Source organism: Sminthopsis crassicaudata, chromosome 2, assembly GCF_048593235.1.
Source record: "Sminthopsis crassicaudata isolate SCR6 chromosome 2, ASM4859323v1, whole genome shotgun sequence".
Classification (NCBI taxonomy): domain Eukaryota; kingdom Metazoa; phylum Chordata; class Mammalia; order Dasyuromorphia; family Dasyuridae; genus Sminthopsis; species Sminthopsis crassicaudata.
The window spans coordinates 684,426,836-684,436,284 of record NC_133618.1 but is presented as its reverse complement, the minus strand read 5'-3'; the positions used below and the strand labels follow the sequence as shown (position 1 = coordinate 684,436,284).

At 37.1% G+C, this 9,449-nt stretch overlaps 1 long non-coding RNA gene across 1 annotated transcript; it reads right to left on the bottom strand.

The window, feature by feature from the left end:
* Positions 1-1,787: 1,787 nt before the first annotated feature.
* On the bottom strand, positions 1,788-7,102 carry LOC141559147 (uncharacterized). The gene is made up of 3 exons (XR_012487235.1): positions 6,145-7,102; positions 5,850-5,925; positions 1,788-4,814 (listed from the first exon to the last, which is right to left on the bottom strand). It is a non-coding gene; the product is annotated as an uncharacterized LOC141559147 (long non-coding RNA).
* Positions 7,103-9,449: the final 2,347 nt, after the last annotated feature.

Sequence of the window (9,449 nt, the reverse complement as noted above, 5' to 3'; positions counted from 1 at the left end):
CCTTATTTGCCAGAGGTAGATATTTGCACAGAAGTGCATTTATTTGAACAGAGGTACACTTATTTACACAGATGTGCAAGTATTTGCAGAGAGGTGTACTTATTTACTCAAAGGTATATGCATTTGCAGAGAGTTAGTTATTTCCAGACAAGAATAATTATTTGCACAGAGGTAGTTTTTTTACACAGAGGTACTGTTATTTATGCAGAAGTACAATTATTTACACTGAGGGACATGTATTATATAGAGGTACAATTATTGCACAGAGGTAGAATTATTACACAGAGGTACAGTTATTTGCAGGGAGATACAGTAATTTTCACTGAGGTACAATCATTTACACAGAGGGACACTTATTTCCACAGAGGTACATGTATTTTAGTACAGATACACTTATTTTTACAGAGCTCTATTTATTTCCACAGATGTTTTTATTTACATGCATGTATAATTATTTACACAGTGTTAGTTATATGTACAGAGGTACATTTATTTGAACAGAGTTACCATGATTTTCACAGAGGTAGTTATTTGCACACAGGAACACTTATTTGCAGAGAGATACACTGATTTGCAGAGAGATACACTGATTTGCAGAGAGATACACTGATTTGCAGAGAGATACACTTATTTGCACAGGGATCATTATTTCGATGCAGGTATAATTATCTGCACAAAGGTGGTTATTTGCTCAGAGGTACACTTATTTCCATAGCGGTACACTTACTTGCACAGAGGCAGTTATTTCCATAGAGGTATAGTTACTGTCACACAAAAACAAACACACACCACGCCTTAGGGTAAAAAAGGCAGGAGGCAAGGGGCTTCAGGAGCTTTCAGCCTAGCCTGGATGGGAGTGTCCAAACACCAGAGAGATTTTTTTAAAAGAAAGAATAAGACCTATACATTATATATATATGTAAAATTTTGTCATTTATGAAAAAGGAAATGTTCATACACATGAGACGGATTTTTTTTTTTTACCTACAGAATTAAATACTGGTAGAATTTTAATTTTTCATGACCCCTATATCCAGTTACCTGACCCCATTAGGTGTTACAACCTGCAGTTTAAGAAGCTTTGGACTAGATGACACTCTGAATCCCTTTCTGCTAAGGGGTTCCAGTGAAATACAAACTCAATATAATGCTGCACAGAACAAACCAAGTTGTTACATCTAACATTAAGAATTTCCAGAAGGAGAGGGTTGGAACTTGGGTTCAGCCATTATAAAGCTACAATGTGTGGTCTACTGAGGATAAAAGACCCACTTTTCAACAAATTCTTTACTGCTGCTGTAGAAGAGTTCTCCAGGGTTGCCTGCCCCAGCACTGCTGCTAATTAACTGTGAGACCTCAGGCAACAAATTCACCTTTCTTTGCATTCATGTCCTCATGAAATGAAGGGCTCATTCTAGGCTATTGGTAAAGACACTGCTGGTTTTAGCAGTTGTGCATCTGGGATTTTAATGGTTCATTAAACAAACCCAGAGTCTGAGGGGGAAATGGCAGGGGAGGGAAGGCAGGTGACACCCTCAAAAGACCTGCAGCACAATTCCCTTCAAGCAATGAAAAAATTCTCTCTCCAAATGAATTGGAGAGGGTAAACCCAATAAAAGTAAAGAGTGAAAAAAATTGACCCCCAAGATAATTTAGAAAATCCTCAGGTAAAGTCTGTTTCATTGGAATGAAGGAACAGAACAATCCTGACCACTCCAGGCTCCTGCAACAGAAATCCTGCACTCCCGAACCAAGGCAGCCATTACTTGAACACATCCAGCACAAACCTGCAGCACTCCTGTTGGTAACAGAAGCAGGAGGAGGGGGGCATCAGGATCTCACAGCCTTCCCTTGGTGGGAATGTCCAAACACCAGAGAGATTTTTTTAAAGAAAGAAAAAGATCTATATATACAACAATAGTTGCAGCAATTCATTTTGTGAGTTTAGGGTTTGGGTTTAGGGTTAATGTTGTGCAAATACGTGTACCTGTGTGTAAACAAGTATAACTCTGTGCAAATACTTGCACATCTGTGTAAATAAGTGTACCTCTGTGCAAATAATTATGCCTGTATGGAAATAACTACCTCTGTGTAAAGCTGTGTACCTCTGTGCAGATAATTATACCTGCATGGAAATAAGGATCTCTGTGCAAAAAAAGTGTACCTCTGTGCAAATAAGGGTACCTTAACAACTAACCCTATACCACCCATTTTCTCAAGATTGCAATTTCAAGCTATAAAATAGAATGGTAGACTAAATCCAAGCTTCTTTTCCCTCTCAGCCCTTTTTGCTGAGGAATTTTTCCATGAACCAAAGTATAAAAGTATCTAAATTAGATATACAAATCAAGTATTTGCTGATAGTTAATCATAAAATAATGTATTTAAAACATATTTATATTGTTATATCATATATATATCATATAAATCAATAAATATATATTTCTCCATCATATAAATAGACATTATTTCCACAGAGGTATACTTAATTGCACACAGGTAGGTATTTCCATAAAGTTATAATTATTTGAACAGGAGAAATTATTTGCATAGAGGTGCTGTTATTTACATAGAGGTACAGTTATTTGCAGGGAGGTACAGTTATTTGCCCTGAGGTATAATTATTTACACACAGAGGTACATGTATTTTTGCACAGATCCACTTATTTGTACAGAGCTATATTAATTTCCACACATGTTGTTATTTACATGCATTTATAATTATTTTCCCAGTGGTAGTTATTAGTACAGGGATACATTTATTTGGACAGAGGTACTCTTATTTGCACAGGAGTTACTTGCAGGGAGGTACACTTATTTGTAGAGAGATATACTTATTTGTAGAGAGATATACTTATTTGCCTCGAGGTACAGTTCTTTGCACAAAGTTCGTTATTTCCATTCAGATGTAATTATCTGCACAGACGAAGTTATTTGCACAGAGATATTTATTTCTATACAGGTGTAATTATTTGCACAGAGGGAGTTATTTGCAGAGAGGTGCAGTTATTTCCACAGAGGTACACTTATTTGTAGAGAGGTAATTACTTGAACAGAGGTTCACTTATGAAAGGCAGGCAACACCATCCCCAACTTGCAGCAAATTTTCCTCCAAGCAATTTAAAAATTTTCTCCAAATGAATTAAAGAGTAGAAAAACAAATAAAAGGAAGAGTGAAACAACATTGCCCCCCCAAGACAATTTAGAAAGCCCTCAGGTAAAGTCTGTTTCATTGGAATGAGGGACCAAAACAATCCAGACTCCTACACCAGAAGTTCTGCCCTCCCTGAACAAGGCTGCAAGGGGTTAACCACATCCACCACAAACCCACACCAGGCCTTAGGGTAGAAAAAGCAGGAAGAGGTGGGCTTCATGAGCTCTCAGCCTACTCTGGATGGGAGTGTGCAAACATCAGAGAGATTTTTTCTTTTTTGAAAGAAAGAAAAAGGCCTATACATCATATAAATAAATACATATATTTATTTATGTGTGTGTGTGTATAATTTTGTCATTTATAAAAAAGGAAATGTTCATATGCATGAGATGGATTTTTTTTTACTTACAGAATTAAATACTGGTGGAATATTAATATTTCATGACCCCTGTATTCAGTTACCTGACCCCATTAGGGGTTACAACCTGAAGTTTAAGATGCTTTGGACTAGATGATATCCAGGGTCCCTTTCTTCTAAGGAGTTTCAGTGAACTGCGAACTCAATGTAACGATGCACGGAACAAACCAAGTTGTTACAGCCAACATTAAAAATTTCTAGAAGGAAAGTGTGGGAAGTTGGGTTCAGGCATCATAAAGTTACATTATGTGGTCTACAAAGGATATAAGACTTACCCACTTTTCAGCAAATTCTTTACTGCTGCAGTAGAAGAGTTCTCCAGGGTTGCCTGCCCCAGCACTGCTGCTCATTAGCTGTGAAATCTCAGGCAACAAATTCACATTTCTTTGTATTAATGTCCTCACTGAAATGAAGGGCTCACTCTAGGCTATTGGTAAAGACACTTTAGCACTTGTGCTTCTGGAATTTTAATTGTTCATTAAACAAACCCTGAATAGGAGGGGGAAATGGGGAGAGGAAGGCAAGTGACACCCTCCCAATACCTGCATCAAAATTCCCTCCAAGCAATTTAAAAATTCTCTCCCAAAATTAATTGGAGAGGGGAAACCCAATAAAAGTAAAGAGTGAAACAACATTGACTCCCAAGATAATTTAGAAAATCCTCAGGTGAAGTCTGCTTCATTGGAGTGAGGGACCAGAACAATCCAGGGCAATGCAGACTCCTACACCAGAAATTCCCTCCTCCCTAATCAAGGCAAACAATAGTTGACCACATCAAGCACAGGCCAGGAGCAGGACAGGGGGCAACAAAAGCAAAGGGAGGGGCTTCAGGAGCTTTCAGCCTACCCTTGAAGGAAGTGTCCAAAACCCAGAGAGATGTTTTTTTTTTTTTTTTTTAAAGAAAGAAAAATACTTTTTATATACACAAAAATAGTTACAGAAGCTCATTTTGTGGTGGCAAAGAGCTACAAACTGAGGCGTGCCAATCCATATGGCTAGAGGTGATTAATTTATAAAATATTAATATAATGGAATATCATTTTGCTTTAAAAAATAATGAACACGTTGATTTTGAAAAATATGGAAAACTTACATGAACTAATGCTGAGGGAAGAGCTGAACCAAGAGAATATTAGGGTACAGCAGAATTAGTGGAAGAGTAAAGATGAATGGCTAAGCTCTTGAGAGTTACAGGAAATTTCAATTAACTGTGAAGGTCTTCTGAAGGAAAATGCTATCCACCTGCAGAGAAAAATATAAATATATGGAAATATCTATTATATGGTTTGATATATACATACGTATATATATACATATATATTATATACACATATATACATATATACACATATATATATAATATTTGTGTATATAGATATAGATATAGATAGATAGATAGATAGATAGATAGATAGATAGATAGATAGATATAAAATGTTGACCTTTTCTAATATAGGGTTGAAAGGGAGAGGGAGGGAAAGACAACTGGGAACTCAATATGCAAGGAAAATAATTAATATTTTTTAATATAACATTCATATTATACATTGAAATAGAACTGGAGAATAGAATGTCAAATTAAAGATATTTTCTTCAAATGCCAGTCATATCACTAATCAAATGTAAGCCCCTGGGAAAGCCCCCCAATTTCTCAAGATTGCAATTTCCCATCTATAAAAGAGAATGGTAGACTAAATTAGAACTTCTTAAACTTTTCCCAACACAGCCCTTTTTCTGAGGAATTTTTACATGGCCCATGGTTTTTAAGTATCTAAAATAGATATCCAAATCAAATAGTTGATAATAGTAAATCATAAAGTAATGTATTAAAAACATTTATATAACTGAGGTATTATGTAAATAATTATATATTTGTATAAAATATAAATATATATTTGCTATATTTATAATTTTATCATTTATGGAAAAGAAAATGTGCATACAAAAGGAATGGATTTGTTTTTACCTATAGAATTAAATACTGGTGGAATATTAATTTTTCATAACCCCTGCATTCAGTTACCTGACCCCATTAGGAGTTACAAGACACCATTTAAGAAGCTTTTAACTAGATGATACCCAGGGTCCCTTTCTGCTGTAAGGTTTCAGTGAACAATAAACTCAATGTAAAGATGCACAGAAGAAGCCATGTTGTTATAGCCAATATTAGAAATCTCTAATAAGAGTGGGTTGGAAGTTGGGTTCAGTCATCTCTACCACATGTGACTGAATTTTATAAAGGTGGATTATGAGGTCTGCAGAAGATAAAAGACTTACCTAATTTTCAGCAGATTCTGTAGGGATGGTATAGAGAAATCCTCTATGAATTGGAATGAAATGGAAAGGGGAAAGCCTGAAAAAAATAAAAGAATGAAACTACATTGCCACCCAAGACAATTGAGAAAGCTTCACCTTTTAATTGTTCATTCAACAAAGAGAGAACCTGAGTGGAAAATGGCGGGAAAACAACAGGAGATACCCTTCCCAGACCTCCAAGCAATTTAAAAATTCTCTCTCAAAATGAATTGGGAAGGGTAGAATAAGAAAAAAGTAAAAAGTGAAACTACATTACCTCCCAGGACAATTTAGACAGCCCTCAGGTAAAGTCTTCTTCATTGCAGTGAAGGGGAAGAATAATCCAGATCCCTGCAACAGAAATCCTGCCTTCCTTGAGGAAGACAGCCAATAGTTGACCACATCTAACACAAGCTCCCAGCAGGCCTTGGCAACAAAAGCAGGGGAAGGGGAACTTCGGGAGTTTTCAGGTTACCCTTGATGGGAATGTCCAAAATCCAGATTTTTAAGAAAGAAAAAGAACTTCCTATACAAAAATAGTTACAGCAGCTCATTTTGTGATGGCAAAGAGCTGGAAATTGAGGGGATGCCCATCCACTGGGCTAGGGGTGATTAATTTGTGGAATATGAATCCAAAGGATCACCATTGTGTTTTAAAAAATAATGAACAAGTTAATTTTTTTAATTAAGGAAAACATACAGGAACTAATGCTGAGGGAAGAGATGAACCAAAAGAATATTAGGGTACAGCAAAATTAGTGGAAGAGTAAACATGAATGGCTAAGCTCTTCTTAGTTTCAGGAAATTTCGTATTAACTCTGAAGGACTTCTGAAAGAAAATGCTAACTACCTGCAAAGGAAAAAATTGATATATGGAAGTATCTATTGTATGGTTTCACATATATATCTATAATAAATGTTCACCTTTTCTAATGTGGGGTTGACAGGGAATGACAACTGGGAACTGAATATGCAAGCAAAAAAAAATAATATTTAATTTTCATATTTAATGGAAATGGACCTGGAGCCTGGAAAGGGAATTTAAAGATCTTTTGTTCAAATGCCAGTCATACCTCTATCCACATGGAAGCCCTTGGGAAAACCACCCAATTTCTCAAGATTTCAATTTTCCATCTATAAAATAGAATGGTAGACTAAATCAAAGCTTCTTAAACTTTTTGTCCACTTATAGACCTTTTTCTGAGGAATTTTTACATGACCCATGGAATATAATTATCTAAAATAGAGATCCACATCAACTATTTTGCTGATAGTAAATAATCATAAGTACTTTAAAACATATGTATATATTTATATAACATACAAATATATAAATACTTATTTATCACAAAAATTAATACATATAACAAACTTATACTATTTATATCATTTATGGAAAAGGAAATGTGCATACAAATGAGATGGATTTGTTTTTTACCTTCAGAATTAAATATTGGTGAAATATTAATTTTACATGACCTCTATATTCAGTTAACTTTCCCCATTCGGGTTACAACCACACTTTAAGAAGCTTTAGGACTAGATGATGTTCAGTGTCCCTTTCTGCTATGGGGTTCAGTGAACTGCAAACTCCATGTAGTGATTCACAGAACAAACCAAGTGGTTACAGCCAACATGAAGAATTTCTAGAGGGAGTGGGTTGGATGTTGGGTTCAGTTATCTCTACCACATGGGACTTCATTTTATAAAGGTGGACGATGAGGAATACTGAGTTTAACAAATTTACCCACTTTTCAGCAGGTTCTGTATCGCTGGTGTAGAGGAGTCTCCACAGCTGCTTGCCACACCTCTGCTGCTAATGAGTTGCCTGACAGCAGGCAAAAAATTCACTTTTCTTTACCTTAATCTCCTCATGGAAATAAAAGGCTCCCTCCAGGCTATTGGTAAAGACACTTCTGGTTTTAGCATTTTTGATTTTTAGAGTTCATGCAACAAAACCTGAACCTGACAGGAAAACGGCAGGAGACGCCCTTCCCAGACCGGCAGCAAACTTCCCTCCAAGCTATTTTAAAATTTCCTCACCAAATGAATTTGGAAGGGGAAAACCCGAAAAAAGTAAAGAGTGAAACACCATTGCCCCACCCCACCCCCCAAGACAATTTAGAAAGTCCTCAGCATTTAATGGTTCATTCCACATAGCCAGCACCTGAGGTAAAAATGGAGGGAAAACGGCAGGAGACACGCTCCCGGACCTGCAGCGAACTTCTCTCCAAGCTATTTAAAAATTCCCTCACCAAATGAATTGGGAAGGGGAAAACCCGAAAAAGTAAAGAGCGAAACACCATTGCCCCCCTCCCCAGGCAATTTAGAAAGCCCTCAGTATTTAATGGTTCATTCCACATAGCCAGCACCTGAGGTAAAAATGACAGGAAAACGGCAGGAGACACCCTTCCCAGACTGGCAGCAAATTCCTCTCCAAGCTATTTAAAAATTCCCTCACCAAATGAATTTGGAAGGGGAAAACCGGAAAAAAGTAAAGAGTGAAACACCATTGCCCCCCTCCCCAGGTAATTTAGAAAGCCCTCAGCATTTAATGGTTCATTCCACATAGCCAGCACCTGAGGTAAAAATGACAGGAAAACGGCAGGAGACACGCTCCCGGACCGGCAGCAAACTTCTCTCCAAGCTATTTAAAAATTCTCTCTCAAAATGAAATGGGAAGGGGAAAACCCGAAAAAACAAAATAAAGAGTGAAACAACATTGCCCTCCCAGTACAATTTAGAAAGCCCTCAGCATTTAATGGTTCATTCCACATAGCCAGCACCTGAGGAGAAAATGGCGGGAAAACCGCAGGAGACACGCTCCCGGACCGGCAGCAAACTTCTCTCCAAGCAATTTAAAAATTCTCTCACAAAATGAATTGGGAAGGGGAAAAGCGGAAAAAAGAAAAAAGTGAAACTACATTACCCCTCCAGGACAATTTAGACAGCCCTCAGGTAAAGTCTTCTTCATTGTGGAGAAGGGGTAGAACAATCCAGACTCCTACAACAGAAACCCCGCCTTCCTTGAGGAAGACAGCCAATCGTTGACCACGTCCCCTACAAGCCCCGAGCAGGCCTTGGCAACAAAAGCAGGGGGAGGGGGACTTCAGGAGCTTTCAGGCTGCCCTTGATGGGAGTGTCCAAACCCCAGAGTGATTTTTTTTTTTTTTTTAAAGAAAGAAAAAGTACGACCTACACAAAAATAATTACAGCAGCTCATTTTGTGGTGGCAAAGAACTGGAAATTGAGGGGATGCCCATCCACTGGGCTAGGGGTGATTAATTTGTAGAATATGAATCCAAAGGAATACCATTGCGTTTTTTAAAATAATGAACAAGTTAATTTTTTTTAAAATATGGAAAACATACAGGAACTAATGCTGAGGGAAGAGCAGAGCCAGGAGAATATTGGGGTACAGCAAAATTAGTGGAAGAGTAAACATGAATGACTAAGCTCTTCTGAGTTACAGGAAATTTCATATTAACTCTGAAGGACTTCTGAAGGAAAATGCTAACTACCTGCAGAGGGAAAATTGATATATGGAAGTATCTATTGTATGGTTTCACATATATATCTATA